The sequence below is a fragment of the Zonotrichia leucophrys genome, chromosome 3, assembly GCF_028769735.1.
Source record: "Zonotrichia leucophrys gambelii isolate GWCS_2022_RI chromosome 3, RI_Zleu_2.0, whole genome shotgun sequence".
In the NCBI taxonomy this organism is placed as follows: Eukaryota; Metazoa; Chordata; class Aves; order Passeriformes; family Passerellidae; genus Zonotrichia; species Zonotrichia leucophrys.
This window is the reverse complement of record NC_088172.1, coordinates 104,362,398-104,377,346: the sequence shown is the minus strand read 5'-3', so window position 1 is coordinate 104,377,346 and position 14,949 is coordinate 104,362,398. Positions and strand designations below refer to the sequence as shown.

The 14,949-nt window shown below is 42.9% G+C and overlaps 1 long non-coding RNA gene across 2 annotated transcripts; it reads right to left on the bottom strand.

Annotated features, from left to right (window-relative positions):
• Positions 1-111: 111 nt before the first annotated feature.
• On the bottom strand, positions 112-13,420 carry LOC135445058 (uncharacterized). Of its 2 annotated transcripts, XR_010439453.1 has the most exons (4): positions 13,150-13,414; positions 10,388-10,626; positions 4,732-4,822; positions 112-1,011 (listed from the first exon to the last, which is right to left on the bottom strand). It is a non-coding gene; the product is annotated as an uncharacterized LOC135445058 (long non-coding RNA). The 2 variants fall into 2 exon arrangements; XR_010439452.1 differs by lacking the exon at positions 10,388-10,626 and having other exon boundaries at positions 13,150-13,420.
• Between the last annotated feature and the right edge of the window lie 1,529 nt (positions 13,421-14,949).

Sequence of the window (14,949 nt, the reverse complement as noted above, 5' to 3'; positions counted from 1 at the left end):
GGTTGTTAGCAATATCAGACAGTAAGGGAATGTCTCTACTCCTGCAACATTAGTGGTGCAAAATCTGCCCCCTCTTCCCATTCCATCTTTTCCAACACAGGAAACAAACAACAAGTCACCTTTCTTTTATGTATTTCTAAAGTCAAACCACCTCAGAGGAAGCAGAGGAACTGGAGAGAAAACTGCCCCACCCTGGCATCACACACCCACATTTCCCCTGATAAGCAGCTTCTCATTTTCCACAATCTAAATTTCTCCTTTTTTTTCCCTTTCTTTGTCCTTTTGAGCTTGGTTTTTTAACTCCTCCATTTTAGAAGAACATCTGGCTGTTCTGGGTTTGCACCTCTTCTCCATCCAGAATCCCTTCCAGACAGGTTCTTGAGTCCTCCAATGTCATTAATACTCTGCTCTGGGAAAGGGGAAAGACACCACCTATAAATGTTCATTTGAAATAACAGCTTAAATGTTTTCTGCTCAGCATCAGGAGTCTGAGCAATCATTTGAAAAAGGGAGGTGGGAAGTCTGGTCCTTGTCAGAGAAGTGGGTGCTTTGATGGAAACAGGGAACAGCATCTCACCCACACCTTCCTCAGGACTCATTTTACACAGTGAAACTGAATGTTGTAGCTGGGCAGCCCCCAGCAGCAGCAGGAATTTGCTATATTAAAGCTGTGCATTATCTTGTCAGCACGCAGAGCTCTTCCTTGGCCAGTCCATTAATGCTAATGAAATCCCCTCTCTGTTTCCCCATGCCAAGGGCAGGGCTGGCTCCATCCTGAGGCAGCCCCAGCTGGGTGGAGATGGAACACATCCATCTTCCTCCAGATCTGCAGCAAGTCTCATGCTCAGGGCTCTCTGCACCCCTCAGCTGAGGTTGGACTGTAGCTCTTCACTTCTTGTCTCTGCGTTAGGATTCCTTCCCAAGCTCCCTCCTCCCCAGAGCCATGAGAATGCTCTGATGCTCAGCCTTCCTGCTGGGATGATTTACAAGCATCTTCAAACACCTGGAATCCTTTAAAATAAAAATAAAAAAATAAACCATGTTTAAAAAACCCGAGACTGACTTCACACTCACTCCAACCACTCCCTTAAGGAATTCCAAAGGTTGGAATTCACCTGCACTGGAAATCCTCCCAGCTGCTTGGTCACATCAGCAGCTCTGGCAAATGCTTCCCAGGGAGGGAGCCTGGAGCTCATTGCAGTGTGGGGATCCCCACAAGGACATAAAGCTCAGCAGCTTTTGAACAAATGGCATTTGTGGTCAGAGACAAAAATAACATCAGGGAGTATCCAAGACTGACTGCTTTAATTCTCTAAATGTATTTGGGTGATGGAAGAAATGAGAATAGAGGGCTGTGCTGCTTCAGTGAGCAGAAGTGAGGCACTTTGGGGACGGTCAGTTGTTGTCACCACTGGTGTTGCAAAGCACCAGCGAGCAGGGGCTGCACACTGACAGCACTGGGAACAAACACTTTTCTTCACCCCTTGCACCAAAGAAGTGCAGTTCCAGGTCAGAGTCACCTTATCAGCACAGCAGATGCATTAGCAGAGGAAGGAATCAATCCAGTCAATAAAGGAATTGATACCTGCCTACAGTTAGAAATGCCTTTTACAGAACAAGCTGTTCCTCTGGATCATTGAGAAATGGCAGAGTTTTATTGAGTTCCTAAACACACAGCTACATGTATAATTGATATTGCCTCACTGCCAGGCATCTAGAGTGCTTTAGGATTTTAAATGTTCCTTCCTTTTGCTGTTTCCTTCTCAGGAATAGGTCTAACAGCTATGGGGGAAAGAGAAGACATGGAAAAGGGTTAGGAATTTCCTCTCTAATGAGCAGGGGGCTGGCACACCAAGTTTAAAGGGGTGAATACAGGGGCTACTCAGAATCCATTGAGCAGGAAAACAGGACTCAGGTTTCTCTTTCTGACCCTCTGTGGTATAGCAGGACAGTGACTTTCTGCTCCTCCATCCTAAAGTAGAAATAACATCCATCCACATTGCCAACGCTCACTGAGGCTGCTGGGCAGCCAGGCCTCGCACGTGCAGGGTACCCTGGAAAAATGCAAACTGGATTTCTTTGGGATCAAGCCCACCAAGAGCTGCATCGCAGCCACTAGGGGGAAGCTGGTCCCAAGGACTGAGGGGCTGTTCCCAAGCAAATCCCTCGGGATTTGGACAGCCCTGAGCCTGTGGCACTGCGAGCTCCCCTCTGCTGACGGCCACACCTGAGGGAGCTGCAGGGACAGCCCTGGGACCGGCACGGCACAGAGCTAAAGAGGAACACAGCGGGGAGAAAAATGCTTAGACTTTATGCTGTTTATTTATTATTCTGCACCAACTGTGCAGAAAGACTTACTTGGTGTGATGGACAAAATATTTTCTGAAGGATGCAAAAGCTCACAAATATTCCAAGAAGGAACACCTAACTTGCACTTCACCTATGCCTTGAACAGATATTTCATTAAGATGGGATTCACAGCACGAGACAAACTCAGTGGTATTGTTCCAAGTAATCAGTTTTCTCAGCAGGTCAAATAAATAATGAACCACGAGCCTTTTGTTACCACTGATGTCATCAAGAAGTGGAAATGTTGGCAAGCTGCCACGTTTAATTCTCTGAGAGTATCTACTAAAAAGCAAAAGACACCCAGCAGATATAATCCACACCATCAATACTATATTCTGTTAACCCTTTATCTCATCTCATCTCAAAAATAATTTAAAAGTGGGATTTTTGAAGTGGGTAACTAATTTGGTTTTTTTCCAGCTTACTCTCTCTAATACTATCAAAAGTTAAACTTCTAAACACACAATTTCCATCTCTTCACTTATGCACTAAACCTGTTTCTCTGAGAAGCATTCACAGAGTAACAGAAGAAATATTTTTTTTCTCTTTTATACATCAACAGATAGCAGGTATGAAAGCAGAACAGGAAATATAACTCCTAATTGTGGAGGAGAAGATGAGGGAAACACTAGCATTTTTGTAACAGATGAACATGGGCCCCAGAAGCAAAACAAAATCAAATTAATGAGCAGCAGCAGAATTGAGGTGAATTTTTATACAGTCTTGTTCCTCACGAGGAACAAACGGCCTCAAAATGCTTTGGTGTTACAGAGCTTTTATAAACCCCATTTTGCACCAGTTAAAGTCAGGAAGAGCAGTTTGAAATGAGCAGAATTTCACTCTCCAGATGCAGCACAAGCTGCATGCCAGCACGTGCCCCTGCTTGCTATTTCTAGAAAGAACTAAAGGCAGATTTTCCAACCACAATTCAATTACAATTAAGGTAATGGCAAAAACTTTGGCTTTATTACCTTTCCTTCATTTGAATTTCCAAGTAATCCCTTTTTTTCCTCTTGGATATTTCTGAGCATAAAGTACCCAGTTTTTCTTCAGTTAAAACAGGAATAGCAGAAGATCAATACAGGTTTTCATCAGAACAATAACAACAAAATCCAATATGTCTCATGGAACCATAATTTATACTCTCCACAGAGGTGATTTTCTATTAGTAAAGTCAGCAAGACTTTCTTCAGAAATAAGTTTCAGTTGGGAATTGGGTGAACCCACCTGGAAAAGCCACCTGTCCATCACAAACCCATGAGTTTTCACATTTTGCCATAAAAAAACCCCAAAACATTATGCCTGACAAGCACTACCTTGAAATAGGAAGGTCTCCATAGTCTGATTTTTGATCCACCTCACTTTGCTGACACACCTTTGCATTCAGAAGTGATAAAAAGATGGGCTCCTTCCTGCTCACTTCTGTCCAGAAAAATACCAAATTCAATGGTTCTGGAACCTTCATCCAAACCCTCCTTGCTGCATGGAAGAGGTTTGCATGTGATAAAATCACCAGGATTAATCCCAGCACAGAGCAGCAGCACCTGTGAGCCCCAAGCTCAGAGTTACAGTGCAGAAATAGTTCCCAAGAGTAGAAAATCTCAGTGGTTAAGGTAGAAAAAGTTACATTCTCAGTAAAAATAGCCTTATAGGCCCACTATCATATATTTAAATAATGACCTAGCCTTGATTCCAAAGTGATTTTATCAGTGTTTTTACCTTCTACTTCAGAAAAATACTACAGTGTGACCAATTGCCCCAGGGAGAAAGAAAATTAATTATGAACAGCCCCTTTCAATAGAAACAGTACCTCTTAATCAATGTTTTAATGTTTTATTAAAACTGCTGCTATTAGGGAAATGGCAAAGCCCAGATTCACACCCTACCTGCAGGTCTCCTTATGCCTTTGAGTAAACAAAAAAGCATTTTGAATTTCTTTTAATATAATTTAAAAATACATCCTTTGGGCCAGCAATATCCTCTGTCAAACACTGAGGTGTTAAAATTGCATCAGTAATTTTCTGTCCGGCTGCCAAGATCCAGGTGTAATTTAGGCCTATGTGAAATTAAGGAATCTGAATAAATTAAATTAAGGATACATGAGCAACAGTTCCACAATTAAGAAGGAAATTAATGCACCTAATATTTATAATATAACATAAAGAATTCCTACAGTCAGAGGTAGCAAGCTTGGAATTTCCTTGAATAAAAATTCCTAACTCTCTCAAGGTTGCACCCTCACCAAAAACAGAACAAAAATGTAGGTAAGTGTCCCAGGCAAATGAATATTGAATCTTAATCCAATATAATACAACACTGATTTGTAAAAGGCCAGTTCTCAGCTAACCAGGCAGGTGCCTTTGATTAGATTTATTTTATTACCTGTATTTAGAGGAATCACTTTTCTCATCAGCCTGGACTTCAGGAAAGCACTTCAAACGAGGAGCTGGTTAAAATGGAGACAGGAATATCCCTGTAGGATGAGGCACATGAGCCAGGGAAGAGAAAAATTGGAAAGCATTAGGCTAAGGGAAGGCTGAAATTGATTTCATTTAATAACCTTTGAAACGAACACTGGAGAGAGGGAGGAAAGGCAAAGGGAAGGAGGAGTGCTAATGGCACAGGGCTGGGAAGGCAGAGCTGGATGGAGCAGCTGCTCCTCACACTGCTGGCTGCTCATTTGTTGGATTTGATACACTCATGGCAAAATAAAATAAAATAAATCACAATTCCTTGCCCCTTCTGAGATGTACTGACAGGGTTTTTTAACAGCATGTGGATGTCTCCCAAAACACCAAGTTTTACTTTCTATAAACTCCCACTCATTGTGTGGAAGCAGACATTTTAAGAAGTCACAAAAATGCCTCACAGGTCACCAGTTTTGAGGAGGTAGGTGTATTTTTCTTATCATTTTCATGGTGAATCTAAACACATGGCAGCCTGAAGGCTGATGCTCCTGGACAGTGCAATGAAGTGACTTGAGCACCAATCCTGCCCCTAGAAATGAAACAAAAGACAGAGTTTCTGAAGTCCTACCCAGATCCAATTATTAAAGGCAGAGTTAAATGACATAATTAGGGAGCTCCCTTTGCTAGCTGATATTCCTGATTGAACAGCACTGCAGCCCAAGTGAGATTTCAGTGCTCAGAGCAATCACTGCTTTTCTGGAAGGAGGAAGTGTTAAAGCACAGACAAACCAAACTGGTGTTCAACAGAGGAGATGGCATCATCACTCCAGCCCACCTGGGAGGGAGAAAACAGCAACAGATGAGCCAAAATCACCTCTGCCACAACAGGAGAGTTCCACTGACTTCAGGAAATCTGTCCCAATGTTCCTGCAGGTTGCAGATTACAATGACACACTTCACAGTCCAGTAGAGGTGAAACAAGGCTAAAGCCACAAAAACTGATGGGACATATTCATTTAGGGCAATTTGTTATTTTCACTACAAGTGTGTTTGCAGATGCTAAAAATCAAGACTGTGGCAGCCACTCACATGGGTCACTATGCTAAAAAATTGCCACTTCTGCAGAGATAAGAAAGAACATATGGTCCTTATTGCCAGCTCAGGGTCTCTTTCCAAACAATTTTCCTCAATGTGATTTGCCTCACAATTACCCTAAATCCTGCCATGATTGCTCTCATGGAGCATTGACAGAATTTGGCTTCCCTTGAAGATGCATTTTCCCTTCCCCTGGTGACTGCCTTTACTATTGATTTTTGGCTAATCCCCACGGTTGCTGGAGAAAGGTTTTGGCAGGTTTCCCTGGAGGCTGCAGACCCCATTGCCTTATCAGCAGAGCATCCTTTCTGCCCTGAGCCCAGCCTGGGCCCTGCCGGTTCCCCTCTGTGCAGGGACCAGCAGGGAGAACACTCAATGCCCTCTCCCTGGCCAACAGGAAAAGCCACAGCTGCCATCCCAACAAAGCTGGCCTGGAGAGGGGCCTGGCTGGACACAGAGAATGAAGCAATCCCCTTTCCCACAGCAAAATGTGCTGCCAGAAACCTGGCCCATTTCATCCTCTCCTTATTGCAGGGAGATCAGACTAATTTGCAAGACCCTTTAAACCAATGCAGAACTGTAATCAGAAAAGTGCTGCCATTAACACCTCTGACACAAGGGGTTGTGGCAGAGAAGGGGGGTTCTTTTGTCAGAGAAGTAACAGACTGAATATTCTATTAACAAATCACTCCTCTGAGGACAGGGCTGCCAGCATGGAAGCTGCATTCTGAGATCTGAATGGCTAAACTGAGAAGAAAAGCTTAAAGAACCTTCTTTGGGGTAATAAAATAAAATTCAGAAGTAATACCTGGCTTGAACTGCCTGTGTGAACAGCCACTATGGTTAAAGTATTTATTGGGGTTGTTTTTATTTTTGTTTGGGGGTTTTTAATTGAGAAAAACAACAGCTGTGGATTTTTTTTTTTTGTTTGGTTGGTTTTCTTAAGGCAGAGAAGGAAGAATTGGATTACCGATTTGGATAGACAAATCACAGAAATATAAAATAAAATGCTTTGGGTTGGAAGGAACCAACTTTCAAACTTGCCTCCAAGGGAGCACAAAATCTCAGAAGCCACAAAGGAAATACAACAATGCCAAGAACTATTAAATACAACTTTTTTTTTTCGTGTTTGGGATTGGCTATCTTGTTGAGAAGAAACAAAATAATCAGCGGTGCATGGAGCTGTTTCTGACTAAGTGCAGCGGGGTTTTGCCCTCTAGCTCAGATACAAAGCTGTGGCACTGGGGGTTAGGAAGAGAAGGGCGGGCAGGTTTAACTCCTGCAGCACAAGCGGTTCCACCAGCGCGACAAGGCTGAAACTCGATGCCAGCGTGACTTTCACACATCAGAATGTGAATCCTGCCACTACCACAGAGTTCAGCTCCAAACACCAACAGTTAAAGTGGCAGCTCATTTCCACGGCGTATCTGTGAGAAAAGCCTCGCTCGAGGAGAGGCTCGTGGTGTATTTATAGGCAAAACAGCTGCTTTGTGCATTCCAGGATCTGGGCTGAGCTCTGCTCCCAGCCCTGCATGTTGGAGTTACCTCGTGTGCAAGTAAAACGTGGAGATCCTTTCCAAAGCCTTTTCTGCTGGATGAGACCTCTGCTGTGGGACACAGCCCTACTGGGGATTTTCTGTACTCATAAGAAAAACGATAATGTTTGATGGTGGTGGCAGACTAACCCACACTACAGCTTGGGGTAGTTCATATTTAAAACCAAAAATTTTCCCAGCTGCCTTCCTCTCAGTTTCCCTCCTAAAAAGCTCATTAAATGTACAACAAACAAAAGCAAATCACAGCCTCCAGTCAAGTTAATAGAGAAGAGGAAGATGTTTGTCACCTGCACGTTGGAATGCCTCCTCTCACACCACCCAGAACTTCCTTCCAGTGCTCCCTTTCTCCTCCTCTGTTGCTGTGCATTTGCCACCCTGCAGCTGAACTTTATAAAACACTTTTACGTACTTCTGGTGGTTAACACTGGATGCATGAACGTGTCAGTACAAACAGGTATAAAACTCCCCCACGTTATTACAAACACAAGTGCTGAGAGTTTTTTCACATTCTCCACATTTGCTCTCACCTGATAATATTCATTGCCACTCCAAGCTTCCAGCTCCCTCTAAATATTTCATCTCCTGTGCATTCTCACTCTTAAATCACACTGCTGAAACAGCCCACGCTCCTACCCCTCTTAGATTTTTATGATCCTTTTAGAGGAGTCCTGTATCATTTATTTAGATTCATTATTGCTTTTCTCCCTTAAAAGGCACTTCATTTAATGCAGCTACCACTTCCATGTTTCAATGCACATGGAAATGGGGCGGGTGTGTGCTCTGACATCACAATCAGCATTTTGCCAAGCAGCAAGCTGCAGCTTTGCCAGTCTCATGCTGGAGGAGAAATCAATGACAGATTCTAGATCCTTCATATGCACACAGACTGCAAAATGTCAGACAAAAGTAAGCAATTCCCTTTCCCTGGAATTCCAGTCCAGTGTCTTTGCCCAGTTCCCAGAAGTCCACATAAATCAAGACAAGACTCAAAGACCAAGACACAAAAAGACTTCCTATTCCTTACAGAGCTTCAGAATGAATCTCTGCAGCCATGAATAATCCCAAATGAACTGGCAGCACAACACACTTCCCAAAACAGAATATTTACACACACACAGAGTGAAAGAATGGGAAAAACTGGTTGCTGGTAATTCAGACACTCCAAATACATTTGGGAATATTCATCAAACAGGTTAAATCTGCTCTGTAGTTTACTGAGGCACACAAAACTGATACTAAATACTGAATGCTTGCACACACTTAGGTATTAACATCAATTTAAATGATCAGTTTAATTAAAGCAGACAAGTTTAAGCACAGACAAGCCCTGCAGTGAGTTGTATTAAAAAAGACTGGGGAGGAAGCACTGAGCTGGAACTTTGCTTTTCCCCAAACACACTCATCCCAATCACACACAGGTTGCCCAAACAGGAGCTGTGTGTGGCTCTCCCTCCTCTGTGTTTTCCCTGCCTTCCTGGAAGCTGCACCAACTCCCTGGCTCTTTCTGCAGGCAGGGCTGCTGTAAAGGGGCTCCGGAGCTGGCAGGCAGCAGCACAGGGCTGGTGCACTCTCTCTGCTTTGCCATCTCCTTCTGCACACACTTATCCAACCTTGCAAGCCAAGCCAGGCATTTTCCTCAGCTTTATCTCCTCCATCTTTAGCAGTAGGTAAGATAAATTCCTTCAGCGGCATTCCAGCCCTCCCTCAGGTGATTCACAGCTACATGAAAGACTTAAAAAGAGTTTTTCCTCCGAGTTGCAAGTCAGCGTGGTGCACACAAAGCCCATGCTAATTTATTCCGCTCTCTTATCTGCCTCCTTTCACTCTCTCAGCTGATACAAGGCGTGCCAAGTTCACTAAAGCTGCCCTGCTGTTCCCTTCCCCTTCCAGAGGGAACATTCTCTGCACCTTTTTAGCAAGATGCCTTTTAAAAATAGGAACACAAAATGCAGCGCTGAGCTCAGGATAGCTATGGGAGACGCAGCAGGTGCAAACATTCTCTTACACAGCATTTTCTCATGATATGACAAAGGAAAACTTCACTTGCAAAGGTCTTAGAAGGACTTTCCAGGGTAATTTTCATCCCAGTGCTTTGCAGATATGGTAACCAAAATAATTTTCAGCCTACAAGTACCAGAAAAATGTTTCAAAAAGCCAAATTGTACCAGACAAGACTGAGCTTCCTGGAGAGGGCCAGAAGGTGTTTGTGCCTCTTTAGCTGCAGGCTGTCCTCAAACTTCCCACTTTCATCCAATTATTACTGTCACAGAATTCCCAGTTAAAGACACAGTAAAAAACCCAAATATAAATATAAATACAAATTGGAAAGCATGATATTACAATTAGTTATCTAATATTCTACTTATTTATATAATATTTATACATATTATACAAATTAAGCTACAGAAAAAATCCTGTAATTTAAAGACAGCACAAGTTCAATATGTGGAAAAAAAACCAGAACAGACAGCACCCAATTTAACATGGAGATAACTGAAATTTGGAGTTTGGCCCAGACAGAGCCTTACATGCAGGCTTAGCCCTGTACTTGGTGTGATGATTCAAAAAGTCAGTTTGTGGTGCATCCAGTCAAAAATTTTCTGGATGAGCAACATGCTACTGTTAAATTTGGATTTTTTTCCTCTTTTGCCTGATGCTGAACACATAGCAGTTAACTGGAGATCAGCTTTTCCTTTTCCAGGCACTGCCATTTTTCTGTGCTATCGAATTCACCATGTTCAGGGGGCAGTTGGTTGGTCCTGTGGAGCCCATTTCAAACCCAGCCCAGGCCAGCCTGAAGATTTTCCTGCTCTGCAGGAATTCCCACCCATCCCTTGGCTTTTCCTGCTCAGTGGCAGGAGCAGTGGGAGCAGGTTTGCTCCCTGCAGGAGCAGAGATCTGGACAGGATTCCCAAGGCAGGGGAGGGCAGTTCGGGATCCCCTGTCCATAAGGGGTGATAAAGTGCAATTGAATCTCACTGGGAAGCAGCGACACCTCAGCCCACCCCTCAGAGGGTCGGGCACCCTTCAGAAGGCAGCACACGGATTAAATGACCTCATGCACTCCTGCAGGAGCATCTTCTGTCCTGTCCTGGGGCGCCTCACAAAGAGCTGCGGTGCTGACGAGATTTGAGTGTGCTTTGAAGGTGCTTTGCAATTGGTTACAAAGGCTCACAGACAGCAACGAGCTGCTCCAGCTCCTGGCTGAAAAAAGAAAGCTGGGAAAGGGGAAATTATCTCTCAACGAAGAGTGAAAAATTTTTACCATGAAACAACAAAACTGGCATGTTGAAATTACAAAGCAGTACCTCAGAATGGAATATAAATGTTATTAAAAATTACTAGAAAGAAAAAAAGTTTTCCCAAGCACTGGCAGTGATTATAAGTCATTCACACATCTTTTGCTTCAAATTTCTCCCTACAGCTTTATTTCCAAAGACCTTCTTGCTTCAACGTTTTAGGAAGAGGAATCTCACCTATTCTAGCCCAATAAAGCACTGAACCTAAGTCAAGCTCAGCTCCATTATATTTTACTATCAGGTACAATAATGCTGCAAGACAAAAATTTAAAGGGAGATTTTGGAACGAAGACAATGCCTATTTACAAACAATTATTAACTACAGTCTCATTATGCAATTGTTTCCACAGTTTTCAGGACTGGAATTTGTCTTCCCAGTCTTTTTTCCTCAAAATGTACCAAGCACTAAGAAGTTCTCGGTGGCATCTTTCAAGCCAAACACTTTACACCAAAATGCTCTCAAACTTCTCGTTTTTTAAAAGACAGAATAATTTAGGCACATCAGTGTTTTCCAGATTCCTTCTGCTTAAAATATTCTGTTGAACTACTCAGAACTCCAGAAGTTTTAGAGATGCTGATTTTACTAATGCTGACAAATATGGCCAAAAGCCAAATCTGCCTCCTCCGGGCTCCAGAAGGTCAAAGAGGAATAAATGGAGCCATGAATCAGCCCAGAAATGTGGGATTAGAAGATGTGCAGTCAAATCTTGGCCTCATTAGAGTCATTACAGCAAAACTCCCATTGCATGGCTTTAGTGGCTACAGGGGGAACACTTTGCACCCAAAATATCCTGATTAAGGCATGAACCACTCCAATTTCCCTGCTGCAGAACACTGGATCTCAAATCCAGCAGGGCAAATGGCTAAATCCTCTTTCAGGGCAGCTCTGCTTTCTGTTGGCAGGCAGCATGCCTGGACTATCAGACACTTCTCCTGCCTCCCATTGCCGTATTTGGCTCTGCTGACCCCAAACGAGATATGGGGAATCACATCTCACCCCAGGCACACTCCTGCCCAGCCCTCACTGTCCTAGGGACCCCTGCCCATGTGGGGGATTTATTTACAGGCACAGGAGCTCAAAGAGCTTTTCCACCTTTTTACTAAAACCAGACTCTCTCTGCAGGTGAGAGTCTGGTTTTAGTAAACTGGACCATTCCAGGACCATTCTCCTGCAGTTCCTGCTCTGCCTCATGGGCTACTCGTGCTGTGAACTTGATTCATCATTTTGTTGGCAGCTAGGAAAGCTTGTGTAATCTGCAATTCTCCTCAGCTATGGACAGAACTGAACCCAAGAACTTACCAAAACTCACATTTATCACTGAAAATTCATCAGCAACAAAAATAGAATATGAATTTAGCTTGCATGCTATTGAAATAACCTGCTAAGCATTAATGTACAGGCAGCAACCAGTGGCTAAAGGGATATTTTCCTCTTTAACACACCCAGTAGGATGTGTTAGGATCCTTTTGCTACCTAGCAGAGAGGCCTTTTATGTGTTTAAAAATAGCACTAAGAGAAAAATACTTTGATTCCTCAGCACCAAGTGCTGAAGGCTGTTCACAAGCAATTGATAAAGCCCAAGAACCCAGTGCAACACCTTCCAAGCAGTTACAACCAGAAATTGGAGAAGAATCCTTTTGTGGTGTGTTTTTTAACAGCTTTTTACAATTCTTCTTACAAAACCTGGGTGTTATGTAAGAAGGAGAATCTGATTCCCACAAAAAGCTTCATAGCTTCCCAAAAACTGGGATCAGAGATCCTGCTGGCCAAGCAGCCCCAGACAAGGGAAGTTTGTGCAATGGGTGTCTCCAGAGTGATCCCAAACATTCTGTCACACCTGCCCCTGCCCAGGAAGGGAGAGCACTCTGGGTGGCAATTTCTCCAAATTCACCAAGGCCATGGGAAGGGATCCCAAGGATCTGAGGGCTTTGGATCAGCTCTGTGAGGCTCTGAACTATGGGGGAGCCCAAAGTCAGGATGGGACCAAAAGCACTTCAAGGACTCCTCCTCCCAACTGCTGCTTTCAGACTGGCAGACAAACACCCATCTTTAAACTGTATTACCAACAAATACATTTTCTCTGGATGCTCTTCTCATGTTTGAATATCCTCTTGAAAACAAACAGAAAACTGTATTTTAAGGATGAATAAACAAGTTGTTGTTATTATCATCATCATACTGTGTTCTTACATCCCACTGATGAGGGTGGTAGCTATGGAAAAGTGTCAGGAAAAATCAATCTCAGTATCTACAGAAAAAGTTGTTCTTTAAAATCTGAAACTGATCTGTGCGCAGGCACAACTCAAGAATTAAAGCAACTCTGGACTAGTTTCAAGTGTTCTTACCAAGGAATTTCTGTGGCAGATGTAGCAGTGATGGCTGCAAATGTTTGGAGAAAGCAAATTACAGCTTTAATAACATCGCAGGGCATGGGTACTCACCAAGGAACAAGCAGAAGCACATTTATACAGAGCAGGGACAAATCTCTTCACATAAGGAGAGCAGATAATTCAAAATCCACATCCCCCACTGAACAGGCACTGCACAGGGAAACAGGGCTCGCTGTGGGCAAGAAGAAACATGAAGGTGAGTGAACATGCACACTCTGGAAAAACTAAATCACCACCAAAGGAAATCGGTCAGAGAACAGAAGCTGCAAACAAGGGGAGGGAATGCATTTGTTCAAATTTTACTGAAAGTCTGCTTTTCTACAATGACCTTGGCTGCTGGCTGCTTTAGTTGCAGTAGCAAAACAAAAACAAAACAGGAAATTCCACAGTTGTCTGAATCAAAAAGTGCTCAGAAAAAAAAAAGGAAATGACAAAAAATTGAATGATTTTGGCAGGAATTCAAGCAGAAAAATTAAGTCCAGTTAACATTTTTATGATTTCTTCAAAAATAATTTTAAAGATTTTTTTCTTATTGGTATTTTATTACAAAGCTTTGTTGAGCTGTTAAATTCCATTTTGGCTTTTAATCACTGAAAGAAGTTGCTGATAATATTTTAGCAGTTGTTTTTCAGTATTAGGTAACTTAAAACTGCAAAATCTCAGTGAACCCCATTCACACTGAATGTGTGACAGCATCTGTCAGCCTGAATTAGTTTTATTTTGGGATCATGCCTGTTTATCAGAATATGCCAACAAAGGCACAAAAAAAGCATCAAAGCAAAAATAACCATCCCTGAATTAGGAGGCCTCTTCCCATCAGTGGCTGCTGCCATTTCCCTGAGGATGGGCAGGTGGAAGCCTCACTGGGCTGCATTTTTTGTGTGCACTCATTGACTTCAGCCAGGAACAACAGGGAGCACAGAGGGGTCAGCACCTGTGCAAAACTCAGATTATTAGAACTAGAAATAAAGCTGCACAATGTCTAATGACTGCAAGAAAAATCCTGTGTTCCTCCTTGGTGTGTAACTCAAGCACAACCCTGCAGAAAATTATCAATGTGTCTTTTATAAATGTCTTAACACTGTTACCACATATTATGTGCCAAAAATAGGTCCTGCAAGATATAAGTTTCATGACTATTATTTTCTCAGTTTCCATGATAAGCAGCCATGCAGCACGAGGGAATTGGGTCTTTTTTATTGTCCCAACAAGAGAAAAAAAAGTTTCTCTGTAAAATAAAGGCTGGCAGATAGATCTAAGATACGACAGAACAAAAAAAAAATTGTATCTGCAGATAAAATATGAGATGGAGTTACACAGGCTGGGGGAAAAAGTAAAAGAAATCTAAATATTCCTATTTGAGCAAGCACTTGTGTGCCTGTGTTTCACCTGCCAGCTCCAGCTGTGCACAGCAGTTCCACACACTTTACTCACAGGCTGCTCCTATTGTCTTGGGGGACTTTTGTTTAGTCTGTGCTAGACGGCTGCATTTTAAAATCATAATAAAAGAGAACTCTGCATTATCAGAACTCATGCCAAGCAACTCTAAAGAATTTTGATGGCTCTTTCATTTCACAGGAGGCTTTAATCTGCAACAATTACCTTCTCCAGCATGTGTGTGTTCCCCCTTTGTGACTGACAGGGAATACAAAAGCCAGGATAAGTGATATTGGCTACCAGCCACGTGGATTTGACCTTTCCATGGAAATGTTTAAAGCACTGGCTGCTCCTGAGGTTTAATCCTCAGCTCCTCACTTGGGCAGGATGCTTGCAGATCTGGAATTTTTCCTACAAGGATTAATTGAGGCATTTACTCCTGCTCCTTGCTTTCCCAGGCAGTGTGTGGCTGGC